A 19,015-nucleotide genomic window follows, 5' to 3' on the forward strand; every position below is an offset into this window, starting at 1 on the left:
TTTCCAGGTATTTGATTGTCAAGGTGTTTCCTAACATGGAATAATACTGTCAGGGATTTTTTTTAACAAACAAGTAAGACTTAGGTTTAATTAGCACAACTACCTTCAATTTTTGTGCTTAAAAGTTCTTGAAAGCAGCTTGTTTGTTAGTTTATCATGTGATTCAATATATCTCTTAGAGTTTATTTACATTAAACATTTGATTGGCTGATCATTTCTTCATGGCTCAATCCAAGAAAAGTTCAAAGAATTCCATGTTCAAAGTGACGTTCAAGTTGCTAGGCTCCTTATTGTGCCAGTTAGTCTGAGCCTTACTTTCCACAGCCTGTTTGTCCCCCCAGAACATAGTGCATTTGGGCTCTGACTGGACAGACGTGCTTGGTGCACATGTGGATCAAATCTCTAATGGGCTCAGGCCATGGCCGTTTCTCATCTCTCTGTGTGGTAAAGACTTACATACCCAGATGTGAATGTGTTCATTGCTGTCTTGATTCTTGCTTTGAAAAATCATTCTGGATCCAAACATAGAAGTTTTTCTCTAAAAATAGTACCCCCCGCTGCAAACACTGGCTAGAACCCCCGCACTCTGAGCTGATGCTTCACTGACCCTCTTTGCTTAATTTTCAGAGATGGAAAAAAAAAAAAAAAGCCCCCAACAGCCATAGCCCTCCCAGCTTAAAAGCTGGATTTACAGAACTGTTAGGAATTAGCAACAGAATTCACTATATTAGGACACAAGTTCTGCAAAAGAACTGAGAGAAACCACTGTGCATTTTAGTAGCTTTTAGAATAATCTCTTTCTATTATCTTATTAAGTGATTTAACCACTCCGAATTCCTGTTTCCTTATATAAAAAACGGGAATAAAAATAATGCCTACCTCACAGGATGACTGTAAGGATGACATGACAGCTATGTGTGGTGAATGCGCTGTGCACTGGAAGTATAAAAATCCCAGTTACAGGTCTCTTAAATTCCCACAGAAGTTGCCAGAGGACAGGGTACAGTGACAAAACAGACTGACCAACTGAAAGAAATCATTTCAATTTTAGGTGAACCTATGGCCTTTGATCGATAGCCATCAAAATCAAGGTGTGATCGACTGCCCAACTCTGAAACGACTGTGAGATCCGAACCAGCGGCCAAGGGAACAAGGTATTATAAGAAAATCATGGGTGAGAGGGGATGGGGAAACGAGGAAGTATTAGTCAAAGGGCACAAAATTTCGGTTATACAAGATGAGTAAGTCCTAGAGATCACCTGTATGGCACAGTGCTCATAGTGAACACTGTATTGTGTACTTAAAAATTGGTTAAGTGTTCTTATCACACATACACACACAAAATAATAATAAAGGGGGCAGAGGAAACTTTTGGAGATGGATGTTTATGGCATAGATTGTGGTGATGGTTTCATACATGTATATTTATCTCAAAAATCATCAATTTGTATGCATTAAATATATATAGCTTTGTATGACAATCATACCTCAATAAAGTGGTTTGAAAACGAATGAAAAAAAAAAAAGTAACGTGAAAAAATGTGACAATACTACCTAAATTCTACATACTACACCAAAGAGCTGGCCAAACTTGTTAAAAACAAGTTTGAAATAGAACAGAGTGAAATAGAACAGGAATTCCCAGTTAAGGTTGTACTCTGGGATCGCCTGATCTGCACAGTCACCCAGTATTTAACTCTGTGCCCAGCACAGCTCAGCTCTGGCCTCTTGCCTGGCCCAGCCTGGCCATCATGGGCTGCCTGGCCTTCTGTCATCTTTAGCAGCATCCTCTATTATGCTTGCAATGGTCTTGACATAGTTCCTCCCTCCAAACTCTATGCAGCTGTCCATCATACAAAACAGCTAAAGGCAGAGTCGTCCAATTTCCACAATGGTTCACTAGCGGCAGTCTCCAGTGGACTCCTCAAGCTCCATGGGCCCCAGAGTGACAGCCAGTGGCCAGAGAACTCTGCTGCATGCACCCATGTGGGCACAGGTGTGGAGCGGGAGGAGGCCTGTGGGCCTGGGGAGCATGTTGGCTTTGGGGGATGGTGGTACTGGTTTGTGGGTCTGGGTAACAGTGGGCCACATGCCCTTTGCCCTTCAGGGCCACCTCCGCCCCTCAGAACCTGTGCAACTCTGCTGGAGGAGAAAATAGGGAGGCCTGAACACCATTAAAAATTTCCCCCAAACTCATCCTGCCCCTTGGTTTTAGTCTTAAACCTGATTGCTCCAAGTTTTCTGTTATACCCACACTACTTATTTAGAATCCTGTCTCTCCTTGGTGAAATCCTTACAACATGAAACAGGAGTGTCGGGGAAAATATGCCAGACATAAGGCTAATCAGAAAAAGGTGAGGAGGAATATTACAGATGTTATTTATTACCTACAAGGGAAAAATCAAAATGCTCATAATTTTTATATATGCACTCCACATGACATATTTCAAATGAATCTAGGTTTATGATTTTCAGTTTACAAAGTCAGTCTCTCTGACACCTACTCATTCAGTCCATATTTGATACTTTAAAAGTCCTAGTGAAAAAGGAGCTTTGATGTGGCTTGCTCAGCCTAGACAGAGTTCAAATGTTAGTCATTATTGAATCGTGCATAATAAGTATTCAGAGAATGTTCCTGTATTACAGGGAACTTCAACAGTTGGTTAAAGTCTGACATTAGCCAGGAGTGTCACTTGAGTAGCATAAACCAAAACAACAGAGAAAACAACCATTCGGTGAATCCTAAACTCAGGACTATCCTAGGGAATTAGTGCATTTTTATCTCCTAAAACTTTAGTTCAAATTGAGTCTTGAATAAATATTCTATCTTATATTACTCATTCATTTGCCTATTAAACAAATATTTATTTTGTTGATCATTTTATGAGCTAGATATTAAATCTTCGAAGTGAATAAACTGGAATACGGCAGGTGATAATAAAATAATTTCATTAAAACACCATAAATTCTAAAATAGTGAAATGCCCATCTGTTGGCTGAGTGAATACAATGCACAAAGTACTAGGAGATTCCCAAGGAAAGAGCAACTGCCTGGGAGAGGATCCCGGAAGGTAATGCTCACTGGTCTGGGCCCTAAAGGACTAGATAAACGTGACAGGTAAAGAAAGCGTGACAAAGATGATCCAGGGAGGAGGAGTGTCTCTCTTTTGGAATATGTCGTCTCCTTATGGAACTTTCCTACCCCTCACAGTTTATGGACTTTCTCTGGCTTCACCACCTTTCTGCTGCCCCCGTGAGCCAGCCTGTCTTCCTTCAGCCCTGTGCCCGGAGTGAAGAGTAGGGGGCAGCGGCAGAGCAATCCCGTCTACCTGACGGCCCACCGGACAGCTTCGGCAGCTCCTTTCTGATGTACCACACGCACTCCCGAGCCCTGCGCCCCAAGCCGGGAGCCTCATCTCCACAGCTTCCTGTTGTGGTTAAAGTGGTAGAAACACACAGACCGAGAAGAGAAAGGGGCAGAGGATGGAACCCTGGAGAAAACCAACATCTGAAAGGCAAAGCAGAGGGGAAGGAGCCTCCAGCAGATTGAGGAGGAGCTAGACTAGAAGAATGTTTCAGAAACCATGGGAAATATTCCATGGAGAAAATGGTAACTGTTGAAGAGAGGGAAAGTATGAGAAAGCAGGGAGGGGAGCACTGGATTTGGCAAATAGGATGTCATTGATGACTGTGGAAACAGCAATTTCACTGGGCTGGAAACATAATGCCCATAACAATGAGCTTGCAATAACAAAGACAGATAGAGGACTGGGTATTTTTTCTAATCATCTTCCAATTAAAGTGAAAACAGATGATCGTGTCCAGTTATGACATCATTGTTCGTGTGCCAACCACCATCTCCATTCTGATCCTGCCCACAACAGGCTAATCTAATGCAGAACTACAGCTATCCTTTGAATTCACATTTTTAGTTTGTCTCTCTCTAAATACAAGTTTTTCAAGTAATTGGTAGAGTCCGTCAGCAAATGGCTATAAATAGATACTGTGTATATAAAAAAAAAAGGGAAACTAACCAAAAATATTCATCTTCAGCCTGTGATTAAGATGATGAGCATGAACCAGGCTGAGTCGTCTGTTCTCTGGCTAGAGATAAAAGAAGAAAGACTCCCCCGTCCCACAACATGGCATTTAGTGAAATCCCAAATTCTACAAAGGCCCACGGTCCAAAACGTCCTGCTGAAGGCCACACTCTTCTGTGTTGTACGTTCATATTCCGGTACACAGGAAAGACATGTCTAGGCTCCGAGCACATTTGTGGATAAAGATGACATAATGCTAATTTAATGCGTAATTTGGAAAGGGGGCCCTGCCCATGGAATCAGCCCACGATGGCTGACAGGTGGGCCTGGCCTCTCTTGGCAGCTTGGTGGTGCTGCTCTTCCCGACCCTGGGAGCTCACACTGGCGCAGCAGTGGCAACAATTACAGTGCAGAAAACTGAAGCTGGCTGGCACTCTTCCAAGGACAGCCTTCCACAGCATCGCCATTCCACGGCCCACACCCCGGCATGTTATACAAACCCTATAATCACTGAAATGAGGACCACTAGGTGCTGCTTGCCAAAGGTAAAAAAGCAAAAATTTCAGACAACTCCTTCTAGCCTACCCTAGTTTTTGGCAGCAGCCCAATTGAAATTATGGTTGTTTTATATTTTGAGCCTATCAGGGTCTCACATAACCCAGGACTGAGAACACAAGCTCTTTCCAAGGAAAACTGGAAACACATCTGAGACAGTAAGCAAAGATGGTGTCTTTGCCCTAAAATGATTTAGAGAATGCAGAGTTAAAGAAGTGCCAGCAACTCTTCAGATCAACTTGAAAAGTTCGATTCCAGAAGGTACCTGCGTTAAGTGTTCATGAGTTTATAGACGCTGATCTGAATTTCGCAGTTTGATTATCGAGTCCAATAGGCAGACAATCTGAGGTTCCTGAAGGCTTAGTCCTCTCTCTAAAAACCCTGTGTTAAGTGTCACGTCCATAATCCCCGATGTGCCTCCTGAGGAATGCTAGCTGCTAGGCACTTCATACACATTCATGAAATGGCTCACAGAAGGGACAGAATCTGGATCTGTGCTGGCCAGCCCACTCTGGAGAGACACTCTCCCTGACAGTCATGTTGCCATGTTTTTGAAGCCCAAAGCAGGTGGAGGGACTCAACTCTACTCAGCTCTACATATCTACCCACTACTCTTTCCCCTGACAGTAGTATTATCTTTCATATTAGGGGATGATGTGACAGATAAACACCACTTCCGAGACCTGCATATGGAAAACCAATTAAGATGAAAAAGAAAAAAAAAAAAGGAACTGAATTTTCCATCTGACTCAAACAAGAATGTTGAGAATCTTTAGGCAGATTAGAAAATGAAATGGAGAGGCCTACTATCATATCAGAGGTTCATTTACTAGAGGGTGGTAATCTACAAAGGTTTAAGTAATCAAATTCCCACAGAGCCAGGGTAAATTTTGAAAATACAGTCATTTGCTTTGATGCTCTTTCCTGGCTCTAGTACAGTTTGTCACATGAAAAATCTTGACAACATGGAAAATTTAAAAGAAGACCACCCCAGAGCAACCCCCCTACCCTTTGTAACATCTTTCTTGGGGAAAAGAGCATTGTAAATAGGAAAGTGGTACTAAACACTCCATGGCAAACCCAAAGTTGGCCTCCTGAATGAGCAGAAGCAAAGTAGGACGCTGCCTACAGAGGACTAGAGAGTAAAGGGCAATCTCTACTCCCCACCGAGTATTTTGCCCAAAGGTCTTCCTTTGGGGCTTGAATTCCCAGCCAAAGCATTCCCCCTTAACTAAGGCTTTAATTTTAGAAGGAATCATATATTAAAACAGCAGTAATATGTCAAAAAGAATGTTTTGAACATCTGCTTTGTTGAAGGAACTGTGCAAGGTATCACAGGAATTATAGAAAAGCATAACTAATTAATTAAATTTTTTTTTTTGTAGATGTGCCAGGTTTTATGTGGGAAAAGTATCCCTACTCAAGAACTTTAGAATAAATTGGAAGGATAAATGTCAATAAAAGGCAACACAAGACAAATGCCAAAGGAATCGTAAGACATAATTCAAATAATTTAAGCATTAATTGAGCACCTAGATTTGTAAGCCACTGTGCAAAAACACTTGGGGGAGTAAGTATTACAAAACTCCAGAGACAGAAAGCTTATTTCTGATTGGTGGAGTAAGGGCAGGATTTCCAGAGAAGGCAAGACTTGGGGATGACACGAAAGGACTGGCATGGAAGGATCTGTAGGATACAGAGGGGTGATGAGTAGAAATAGCATGTCCTAGGCAGAGGGGAATAGTTTAAGGTGAGGACTGACCAAGTCTGTTTTTAACTCTGGAGGATACCTGAGCATCCTGGCTGGCTGGAGGGAGACAGAGTACGGACGGTGTAGAAAGGACTGGTTGAATAGGTTTCCCCAAACTACAGGAGTCAGACCTTTTTTCAGTAGGTCATTAAAATCCGGTAACTCTGGGGGCGGGGGCTAGGGATGAGAGCCTTGTTTTAGAAAGATTTATCTCCATGCTCACTGCGCTGTGATTATTAAGCTTACCAGATGACATGATACTGTGAAAACATCACAGCCAGAGATAACTGTCACTGGGAAAGAATATTCTACATTGCAAATGTGTAAATTAGCATTCTGTATCAGAGCAGAAAGAAACCAATCAAAGACCATCGTTGGGCGAGTATTCCTAACGTATGTAAAAGGAGAATCTAGATGACCAATAGAGCAGGAAAAAAAAAAATGACTGTGAGGTCTGGAGTGACATCACTGAAAGAAAACACTGAGCGGAGATGCTGCTTTTTGAGGGGGTTGATGAATTAGTTTAGACATGTTGTGTGACATGAGCAATCGATCACGTAGGGTTAGATGTGGTGATGGATTGACCGCAGGTGCATTCCCGCTTCACTTTCCTCAGTGCACCGGGAATAAAGCCTAAACTCTGCAGCATGGCCCACAGGGCCTGCATCATCTGCTCCATCTCCTTCCTGTGATCACAGTCCTACCACGTTTCGTGGTCACCCTTATAGTTAAGTACGAGCCCATGGAAAGTGGATAAAGTGGAAGCACAACTCCCAGACAGATCTGGGCCTGGAAAAACCTCTCACGTGCAACCTTCCATGCAGACAAACATGCTGGCCTTGGCAGCTCATTAAAAATGGCAGAGCCGCAAGATGGAAGAAGCTGTAATCCCCAAAACGTGGCTTGGACAAGAGCTGTTCATTGCTCAGGAATACCCATTTTGTATATTCTATGAATAAAAAATGTCTGTGGTTCGGATGGTTACACAGTTTTGGTTTGTTCCAGCAGCCAGTGTTATTTTCACAGATGCGTCCCTCCTCCGTCTCATCTCATGACGCTCCCCTCACCCCGCATGTCCGATCACACAGTTTACTTTCAGCCCTCAGACACTCTAAGCTCTGCTTGTTGCTATGGCCTTTCCCTGCTGCAGGGCTCTTGGTATTTGCTTTTCCCTCTACTGAGAGCACTTTTGGCAGCTCCTCGCCTAACTCATTTTCCAGGTCTCAGAGTTTCCTCAGAGCAGCCTTTTTTTGTCCTCCCAAATGAAATGAGGCCAACCCCTGCTAATAATCTTTTGTCACCCATATTACAATCTGCACTTGTATATTTCTTTGTTTATTTAATGTTTCCCTATAAAGGTATAAGATCCCCAAAAGGCAGGATCGTGACTATTTCGTTCACCGGTATATAGTATACTCAGTGCTTAGCACTGTGTAGATGTCTGATCAATATTGCTGAATAAGTCAACGAACTGAGGCTCCAAGACGATCGGTAGATTTTAGAGTGACCTAAATAAGGACAAACGGAGAGAGATGAGCAGCGGTCTGAGACACAACCGTGAGAAATACACACTTCTTAATGTCACACCCCCAAACAGGGTCACCATAGAAGGTTTAGAGAAAAGACAACAGAAAAATTAAAGAGATAATGATTATAGAATGAAGAATGTGAGAGCTCCCCAGGAGCCCTAGACATCATGTAACCTGACCCTTTGTAGGGAAGTTAAGTTCCCTGACCCAGCCCGGAGGGGTCCAAGGTGGGAGGTGCTGGTCAGGTATCCAGCCCTATATTAGGCCATACTAAAAAAAAGTTTGGATTCTTTTGTTTGCATTGATAGCTAAAAGGAAATATAATTTTAAATTTGTGGCCAGGATAAATCTGTGGTCCCACAACTAGTTCTAAGGGGCATCTCTGATGTTCATGTGGATTTAAATGAACTGATACCTCCTAAAATCTTAACTCCAGATCTTAACTTCTCTGAACAGTCAGAGAGAAGTGGGACTATTTGCAAGCATGAGTAAGGGATATCTAGGTCCTTATTTGGTTGTGTTTGCTCTCCCAAGAGAGTGACACACTTATCTGCAGGAGATAAAGAACTTTCCTCAGAGGAATGAAGAGCAGGCATCCTGGCACCTGGAGAGAAGCATTTTTCCTCCCCTTGTGTGACTCATCTGCCCTCATAGAGAACGTTTTCACTCACGCATTGGAGATGGAGCTTCAGCTCTGAAACTGACAATTCACCATGATACACGTCCCTCTGTACTGGGGAAACTTCTTGTATTAACACAATTAAACTAGCCTGTCAGTCCTCTGGTATCTTTTGAACACTTGAGAGAAAGTCAGCAGCTTACTGAGGCTTTTCCAATAGAACTATTTGCTACTGAAAAGTGACTTCTATACACATCCCTGCCTCCCTTGATCAGCAGATAATTACTGGGCTGTTAAAGTCCCTGAAGCTGGGGCCTGGCACACAAACTGTGTGCTGCTGTAAAATTGCCAAAGTGAGCAGAGAAAGTCTTGGATTTGGACTATCCCACTTGACTCTTGCAAGCTTTCATGAGGTCAGAGCATCCATGTTCCCACAGAAACGTGCTGGTCTCCTCAGCTGGAGGGCTTGGATCAGCCATCTGCCTCCCTGCTTATGGCTGCTTTCCTATTTTATCCAGCCTAAACGCCTTCCAGAGGTTCAAGTGAAACAAGCTCTATGAAGACTGGAATTCTTCCCCATGGAATACAGTAATTTATTTTTTATTTCAACAAATATTTATTGAGCATTTACTCTGTACCTTGTGCCATACCAGGAACTGGTTCTGTTCCATTCGATGAGAATTTATTGAGTACTTACTAAGTACTGGGAACTGTGCTCCAGTGTTTTCCCCTGCAGTCAAGGAGGTCTCGGTCTAGTGAAGGTCCTGCTCATTATTTCGGTGCCCTTATTCCCCCACCTGAGGACACCAGGCAGAACTAGACAGGGTCACTGGCAGTCCTGGTGAGTCAAGGATATAAGCAGCGTGTCTGAATGGCTCTAAGTCTTTTGCCATTAATGTTTTGAGAGGAAAAAAAAGTCTTTTAGTTTCAAGGACCTCACATAAGATGCATGTAGATTTAGACTCCTGCAACAAGAAAGAGAAATACTAGGGGAGAGATTATCTCTTAGGATTAATAATTACTCATATAGATGTAACTGAAATGTGGAATGAAAAGAAAAAGAGTGTTTTACTCCAGGTCAGAGTGAATATTTTATCAAAATTAGTTCATTCCTCTCCTTACATTGCCACCCTGTTTAAATCCACCTATCACTGAGGTAGAGGACTTGGTCAATGTAATCACATAAACCTTTCTTAAGGAAGAAGGTAGACGGTAAGTTAGAGAGAAGAGGAAGGTTGAGAACTGCCTAATTTTCATGGGATACAGAAGAACCGTGGAACTATTCTCACTTATGGAACTATTCTGACTTATCAAGCAAGGAGCAAACAACCACTGGGAGGAAAAGGGTGAGACCTCGGAGGGATCAGAGGAAATCTCTCGACACGGCAGATAATTAATACACTAAAACTAACAACCAAAGGCCAAAATGGAAGCTGTAATTACCCAAATGCTTTCAAAGAGTGAATCCTGGAAAAGAGACAAAAGTGGGCTGTTCCTACGTTTACGGATGCTGATGGCCCGCTAGAGACTGGCCCTTCCCTTCCCCAGGGGGGTAGGATGGAGCTGTCTGCCTGTCTCCCACCTTCCAGCATGTTCACAAGTCCCCCTGTTTTTTAGACAGCAGCCCTGACGCCTGTGCACTCTTCAGGAATTGGGACAATAGTGCTTATGTGTCCTCACAGGTCTGTGTCAAGTATTCCATAAAATCAAGGCCATTTGAAGGCAAGAACTATACCTTTCAGTTCCTTTTAAATTACTTAGTACTTAGGTCAGTAGGAACCCCATAAATATTTGTTAAGTGACTGATTTTTCTCTGCAACATTTTCTCTGCTGACCAGACACCATTGGTGGAGTCTCAGCACTGGCTTCCATGATTTTGTGAGAACGACACAGTTTCTTAGAAACAGGAAGTTCCTCACAGGTTTACTCAAAGGAATGCACACTGGAGAGTGAGAGACCCCGAAGAAATTATAAATCACATTGCAGAGAGGCAGTTAAAAATACCAAAGCCTTTCTTTAATAATTGCTGAATCACATAACAAGCATCAGGTTTAATCCTATAATCGTATCAAGTTTAGCTGTCTGAGTGACTTTCTGCATTTGCCACTTATATGCAGCACTAATCTGACATATTAGTGACATGTCAGAGCAGAGTCAAGCCAGCAAAGCCCATAGGCAACTAGTATTACACTATTAGAACTTACATTTTCATCAGTGATTTTATACAGGTATGTGATGAAGACTTAATAAGATTAGAAAAAGGACAAAGTGAGGTTATTAGGAAGAAAAATATCTTTTTGTTTCTATTCATTAATTTTATTTCCATCTCCCACCATGGAAGTGAAGAGGCTAATGCAAATATTTCCTCTGCTTTCCATGGCAGTAAGAACTACTTCTGAGAAAGCAAAACTCACTCTTTTTAGCAGATTTTTCTGGTTCTCTCTGACCTTGACTAGAAAAGCAAGCAGAAAAGAGAAGGAATGGCAATACATAAGGAAAAATATATGGGTTGTACCTCTGATTTGGAAAATGGCTGGCTGATCTGGAATGTCCATTGGAAGCAAATTAAAAATTTTTGGTTATTACTGATGGTGCACTGACCAGCTCTGTGAGCTCTGATGCACGTTCATGGCCAGACTTGATGTCTGGGTACTTGCCACAGCACCGAACCCCACATGGAGCACTTCGAGAGAACAGTTCTTTACTGCTGTGAAAAGGACAGCACTGGATAGGCATTAAGAGCCTGATCCTGGACATAAAGGAAGCTGGAACCCCAGCTCTGCTACATTCTAGCTGTGCAGCCTTGGGCAGTTTACTTAAGACTTACTTTATTTCTCTGTAAAACAGGAATAATACTACCACCTATCTTTCTGGGGTTTCTGTGAGGATTAAATGGGCCAATGCAAAATGCTGAGCCAGTGTCTGGCACAAAATAGAGGGCAAATATAGTGGTCTTTATTGTAATTGTTATTATGATGATAAAATCTCCTCTGGCTTTATTCTCCTCTCTCCCACCCTACTGTGCAACTTAGGAACTTAAAGGATACAACAACAACAAAAGTAACTGGTACCCAAAAGAAATAAAAAACAAGAGTCACAGTGTCCCCTTGACATGCAGAACAATTTCACATCTGGAGCATGTCATGAGGCTCTTAATAAGCGAGATCTTTACCGATCGTCTTCCGCATGCAACACACAGGATTAGGCACCTTCAGAGAGGTAAGAATACCTTTCCTAATAGCAGCTAACATTTATTGAGATGACCTCCTTCACAGGCTTGCAGGAAACCAAACGTGGTTTCTGGCTATGTTACAGTACTGAAGCTTTCAACTTCTTTTATCTATGCAACTGGATTTTCAAAAATTTGTTCGTAGGTCCGTGCAGCCACATCTTACCTTTGCCTCATATTAAGTTCCCAGTCAGCCATTCCTCCTTACCCTGCTCTTTGCGATGGCCCCAAGCACAGCACTCTACATTTACCCTAACCGCATTCCAACCTGTTAGATTTGCCTCATTATTCTCTGACTGTCAGCAGCCCCGGGATCCTGACTTAGTCATCCACTGTATTCACTCTTACCCACAGCTCTTATGGCATCTGGAATGTGGTAACTATGGCTTTGGTAGCTTCCTCTAAGTCACACTACTAGAAAATGGAACATGCACAGGAAGCTCGACAAGATGTTAACTTGTAGGAAAACTCTTAAAGTCTTAAATTGTTCCATTTAAGACTTCACCAGTTGGCACGTACTTGCCATGCTTACTCCTCCACTCCCTGTCACCCCCAATTAGCTATTCTTTCTCAACTCTCTTGCAACCCTGTCTGTGGTCTGCACAGCCAGAAAGATGGGCCATGAAGATGAAAAGTGCCGAGGACAATAAAGAGAGCACAGAGCATTCCATGGCGAGGTACGGTGGGGGTGGGGGTGAGGGTGCTGTGGAAACAAGAGGGTGGTGGAAATGAGGCCAATGAATATCTACTCTGGAAAATGTTCAGCTAACAGACTTCACAGCATCCAGTCTGTGTGGTAGATTAAACAGAAACATTTGAGAGATGAGATAATTCAGAGTGGAGCCTAACCTCGACAGTGTGTGTGCCTAACTGGCTCGCAGTCCCCAGGCGCTATCATAACACATCTTCATCAGTCGCCTTCCAGGAAGAGTTAACCGCATGAAAGTGTCCTTCCTTTTAAAATGTGCCCATGGCAGCTTCCCTGGGATATAGGCACAGTGAAAATGGCACATTTGTCTTCTATAATCTGTTATCAAGGAGGCAGTGACTCCTCACTGGAAGAGGCAAGTGCTTTGTCCCAGAAGGAACCTAAGCCAGAGTTTGGAGTGCAGCTCTGCTTTGCCAGGACTTCAGGCTGTCCCCACCCTACCTGAATCAGTAAGAGGAGGCACATCTTATTTCAAAGCCCTTTAAACATATTTGAGGAACCTGAAGAGATGGTCTTTTAAGAAGTTGCTGAAGGGGTGCTAATAATTTGGACATTCTTCCCTAAGTAGGAGATCCTTAGAGGTGACCTTGTGTGAGGCAAAGAGACAATAAAGTGAATTCAAGAATAAAGAGGATGAGAATAAAATAACCTTATTTCCACCTTCTTTCCCACATACTTAAAAAACATCTTGTTATGAAAAATTTTAAGTATGAACAAAAGTAGACTGACTGAATAGCATAATAAACACAAAGGTACTCAACACTCAACTTTAACAATTATCCACTTGTGGCTAATCTTTTTCTATCTTTCCTTGCCTTTCCCTCCTCCCCACTTTGTTTCAAAGTAAATCCCAGTCATCTAACATTTCATCTGTAAATATTTAAGTACATATCTCTAAAACACAAGGATTCCTCAAAGAAAAACCATAATCACCATACCATTATCACATTAATAGTGATTTAATGAGCAAAAATAAGCAATGTTTCCCAGAACATTAGCAGTAATTCCCTAATAGTGTCACAGCATCACATATCCAGCACTATGGTTTAAATATTTAAGTCCACCCACCCCAGCTCATATGTTGAAATCCTAACCCACAAAGAGGATGGTACTAGGCCGCCTCTGGGTGGTGCTTCGATCGTGAGGGTAGAGCCTTCATGAATGGGATTAGTGCCTTTATAAAAGAGGCTCCAGGCGAGGCCCTGGCTATGAATTAGGAAGTGGGCCTTTACCAGTGACCATGTTAGTACCTTGAACTTGGACTTCCATCCTCCAGAACTGTGAGAAATAAATTTCTTTTGTTTATAAGCTAGACAGACTGGTATTTTGTCAGGCAGCCTGAATGGACTAAGACATCCAGTTAGCGTTCAAATGTCTGCCTTCATATGGTTTTTAAGACACGATTCTGATGAGGCCTGCATTACTCTGTGAGTGGCTGAGAGGACATGATCCTAGGGCACATAGCTGGCTCAGGGCAGCCCAGCATGCTAGCAGAACACATCCTGGACTGGGTGGAGTGAGATTCATTTAATGTTGCATTTACACTTCCCAGCACAGAGAAGTATTCCTATTAAAGCATTTCCCTGATTTCCGGAGCCACAGGCAGCTTCAAAAGCCAAATACCTGTGAAAGCCGCAAGGGACAAATCATACACCCGCATTCAGGATGGCTCAGTACTCAGCATCAGCTGATGCTTCTGCCCTATTTGTAGTGTCACAAGAGGGAACCAGGATGGCCCCCTCAAGCCCTCCTGCTCTCTATATCCTGGCTAACCCCCAACTATATCCTGGCTAACATTCTGTAGGATGTGGAGTGAGGTGGGATAGCACACAAAGAAGCATCAATAGATGTTAGATATTCCCCTTGCCCTGCTTTTTGACTTTCTCAACTAGTCAGAGCTAACCTGTTATTGAGTGCTAAAGGCTTCCATTTAAGGTGCCAGATATGCAGTACAGACATATATAAATTAAAGACTATGTTCCAGGCACTTGCTGGGAAGAGATACAAAGATGAATAGATATATACCCAAGTCCCTGCGTTTTAGAGGTTTGGAATCTAACAATAAGCTTGCCATAAAATGCTGAGTGGTCACTGAGGGAGAAGCAGTGATTACAAATTAAATTCTGCCTACAAAGGTGGGAAGGCCTTATATTTGAACTGGATCTCAGAGGATTAGCCAGGGTTTACCAAGCAGAGGAAGGCAAGAAAGGCAAAAAAGAATAGCATGAGGAAAAGCACAGAGGCAAGAAAGCATGTGGCATATTTAAGGGATAAGAAGAAAATGGCATTGCTGAGCACAAGAGCCAGCTAAGGGGTGAAGCGGGGAGGGTCAGGAAATGGGGATAGACCACTTGGCTAGGCCTGGCCTGGGCAGGGCCTCTACAGGGCCTCCAGTTCTATCCTGAGCAGGCACTGGGCACTCTTTTAGGCAGTCTAAGCAGGCAGTGACGCTTATGGAGAGGATTTCAGGCCCACTTCCAGCAAGTGGGAAAAGCATCTCATGACAGACCCTTCGGCACATATCATGAGTGACTCTCTCCTATGTCTACACCAAAAGCTAGTCCCATGGAAGAGCTGGGAGGAGTGAGGAACAAACGAGAAGAGAGATTATTCTGGAGCATGTTCAGGGAAGAAGGTAGGGACTGTCAGGTCTGGCTCAGCTCCCAGAGTAGGCAGCACTTCTTGCCATTCAGCTGGAGCTGGGAGATCCATGTTATCCAGATCCCCAGGACCAGGCCTGACACCAGGCAGGAGCAACTCTGCAGCTGTCTGGTACATGACATCTGGCCACATTTGCTGCCTGTGCTCCTGCTCTGATAACCACATCCTGGCAACCTGGCCATTAGACCTGGGCCAGGCCTGCTTGTTCTTCCCACAGCAGGCCTACAGGCCTGGCCCTGAACCTTATCCCACTGACGTACTGCTTAAGCTACATGCCTGCTTGCCTGGCCCTGATTCTGGCTGACCCTGGGACCCCAAGTCTCAGAGTGGAATCAGTGGCAGCTGAATGTTGGCAGGAAGTATAGACTGTATAAGCAGGGCCCATCTCTGGGCCCTGTCAAACCTTGGTCTGGTGGCTCAATGTGGTGAGCCCTTCACTGGACCCCTTGATCTAGGAGCGTGGCCCATCTGTTGTCCCAGAAGAAAAAGCACTGCTCCCCAGCTTATTCTTAGCAAACTTAGCTTTCCTAATCTCTACTTACTTCTCAAACTTCCTGTCACCCCTCAGATCTCCCTACCAAGGCAGAATGTTAATCTGTCTTTTCTTCAGGTGTTTAGAATAGGACAGTCATTTCTCTTTGGGGACAGACACAGACAGAGAGAGCCTGTAATGTAAGGAGTCAGAAAAAGAGGGGAAATATAATGGAAGTGATTAAATTTATATTCAAAATCAGCATTCAGATCCCATGAATTTCCACTACTATTGGTACAAGTATTACAGGAAGAAATCAGTAGCAAAAAGACAGGGAGAAGCAACATGGTGAAAATGTTTTGCTTTGAATGGAAAAATGAAGTTGGTGCCTATGAGTTATTTGTTTCTCATTTGCTTTGGAAAGAGGCTATGGAGAGAATTTGGAAACCCACATTCCATTTCAGAAAGTAGACCAGATTTCTGCTGACATCAGCTTGGCAGTGGGATAGATTTTGTCTATTTTTGCCACGTGAACTCATTTCTGGGGGACACACCACAGTTCTAATTCTAGACACCAACAGAGCTACACCTTCAGTCACAACCTGTAATTAATATCGACTGACTTCTGAGTTTTTATTTAGGACCCGTTTTCAGAAAATACAAGGCCTTCCTTCTGCAAATCGTGAGTGCCACTGGGGACCACGTTAGTTAAACATCTTCAACCAGGAACTGTACTTGGCCTTCCTACGCTTTGAGCGTTTCAGGAACTTCCAACCACTGACTCTCAAGTTCAGCTGTCTCAGAAAATAATGACATTGTGGTTAGATTTCTCTCGACTCAAAGGCCTAGAAACTTTGGCCTAGCGTTGTTAATATAGTTAAACTTCTTTATTATACAGAAGGCTTTCTATAACATAACCTAGAAATATAAGGTAGGTAAATTTCTGTGGAAGATTCAGCTCCTAAAGCATTGGATTAAATGCAAAATTTGAAAAAAAGTACCTGGAGCTATGGGTGTGATAAACTGAGGGCTCTCCCTACTTGTGGGGCAGCAAGAGCATAGTGCAGAGCACGGTTTGACACTTAACACACTGCCATCCTATTGTTATTTTAGGTCCCATCTGTCCAATTGGACTGCCCATTTTTTGAGGTTAGCATCCATATATTATCCTTGCCTTGCCCACATTTCTTAGCAGGGTGAAACAATGAGTGCCCACTAACATCGGCTGATTAAATAGTTGAGGGCACACACTGGTAGGCTAGAACTTTTAGGCGGGTTCTGTTCTTTTGGTTAGTGGGCTTCTGCTCTGGGTAGTGAAACTGCTTCCCTCATTCCCTCTCTGAGAACCAAAGTTCTATCAAGAAGACACAATCAAATTAGCAATATAAACTACAGGACCCAGAAATTCCTCCTAGGAGCCCACTAAAGAGTTAAGTCAGTTCTGATATGAGAATTATGAGGCAAGGCTATAAGAATTACACACAATGGATTTATAACACAATAATTTTTTTTTATAAAAGAAAAATGGACAAAAGTAGTGACCAGGGACATTTCAGATGAAGAAATAACCGTGTTAACCTCACTGCTTTTTAAACATTTGCATCTGTGAACTGCAGAGGTTCAACATAAAGCAGATTGCCTATATCCACTGAAAGCCATTCTGGCATGAGAAGTTTCTCTTATATAAAGCAAAACAGATGTGTGAGAGAAAAAAGCAAACTCTCTTTTGGGTGTATCAACATTTGGAATTATATAGTAATTTTAGGAACTATATATTGTGTGAAGCAGTAAATATAGAATCTTGACTACACTATGTCCCTAAAAACTTGATATAAAAAGCAGAGACTTAATATCTGGAAAATACTAATTATTAATGCATATGGAAAACAATAGTATATTCACATTTTACTCGTATTTTTTTTTTAAGCTGAAAGGCTATCTGCCAACTGAACTAACCCTGCACCAGAGATTAAATATCGAGAATTTTTGGCTAAGTGCCACATGGAAGATATGAATTCAGATCCACTTGACTGTTCAAGCTGTTAGAAGAAGTGTCACATCCTTGTAATCAGGAAAGGGTACACCAGGGTCATATGTACATGTGTCTGCATATTGGGAACCACCAGCAAATCAGTTTAGAAATAGAAAAGTGCACAAAGCTGCCCCTCTGGAGGTGTGGCTCAGTATTTACAGAGCAGTGGGCAAGTGCTCAGCTGTCTGCTAGGTCCTGGGAACCGCATGAGAGAAGCACAAACAAGAACACAGGCACTGAGTCAGGAAGGAAGGCGCAGCGTCCTAGAGGCACCCACCTCGCCCAAGAGAAGAGCATTTACAGTAGGGAGGAGAGGAGAGGGTGCAGCCGAACTCCTCTATGAGCAACCAGTCTAAATCCAGGCTGGGAAAGTTGTTCAAGGAACCTTCAGATTTGATGCACATGTAAAATATGTATGTAATAGATTGGGAATGGCAACATGACAGTCAAGATCAATTCAGTAGAAATGAATGCTGGTATGATTAAAATAACCTCAAATATTGGATATGGTCACATTATGGAAACAAAGTCACAGGAACTTTCTATTCAAACACACACACACACACACACACAATGTAGCATTAGATGAAGCTTAGAGGACTCAGAATTGTCCTGGGCACACATGAGCATAATAATAATTGACGATAATTAAAAACTTATAAATTATGAGTGTAGATAGAGGAATAGGTAAATATATTTTCACTGACAGTTTTTCCACTATGCACTTATACAAATTAAATTTACAGTCTCTCCCTGAAGCCACACAGCATTCATTTATCGTTTAAAAAAACCCCACAGCAGTGGTTTGTACTCTATAAATCAGTAGTCCCCAAACTTTTTGGCACCAGGGACTGGTGTTCCTATGAGAATCTAATGCCTGGTGATCTGAGGTGGAGCTGAGGCCGTGATGCTAGCGCTGGGGAGCGGCTGCAAATACAAAAGAAGCTTTGCTCACTCCCTCTCCGCTCACCTCCTGCTGTGCGGCCCGGTTCCTAACAAGCCATGGGGTCTGTGGCTCAGGGGTTGGGGACCCCTGTTCTAAATCATAGAATCATGCAGTACTATACAAATTAGTACTTTTATCATCTTGTATTTATTATGAGTATCAGTAAAAGGGAGCAATGTCCTCATTTTCTACTGATTTTACTAAATATGTTTTCTGAAACTGTATTCTGAAATTCGAAATTGCTTGAGTGAGAAAAAGAATTATAAAAGAGAAGTATCAAACATTCTCCAATAAAAGCACATACGTAGCAACCCATTTAAAAAGAACAAGCTCCAAATATGGGTTATATGAATAAACAATGGCTCTACATTGCAAAAGGTGGCTAGAGTGTTTTCACAATTAATTTCATGACCACTTCTTCGATTTCACTGATTGGCAGTATAGATCGAGATGTCTGTAGGCTTCTCACTTCA

General features: G+C 42.7%; 1 protein-coding gene and 1 pseudogene across 1 annotated transcript in view; one reads left to right on the forward strand and one right to left on the reverse strand.

Moving 5' to 3' along the window:
- ARSB (arylsulfatase B) overlaps nucleotides 1-19,015 on the reverse strand; it is a 150,980-nt gene that overhangs the window by 9,000 nt on the left and 122,965 nt on the right. The window lies entirely within an intron of this gene.
- Nucleotides 2,301-19,015, forward strand: part of LOC105304609 — a 28,030-nt pseudogene continuing 11,315 nt past the window's right edge.

This window comes from Pteropus vampyrus, unplaced genomic scaffold, assembly GCF_000151845.1.
Source record: "Pteropus vampyrus isolate Shadow unplaced genomic scaffold, Pvam_2.0 Scaffold11, whole genome shotgun sequence".
NCBI classification, from domain to species: domain Eukaryota; kingdom Metazoa; phylum Chordata; class Mammalia; order Chiroptera; family Pteropodidae; genus Pteropus; species Pteropus vampyrus.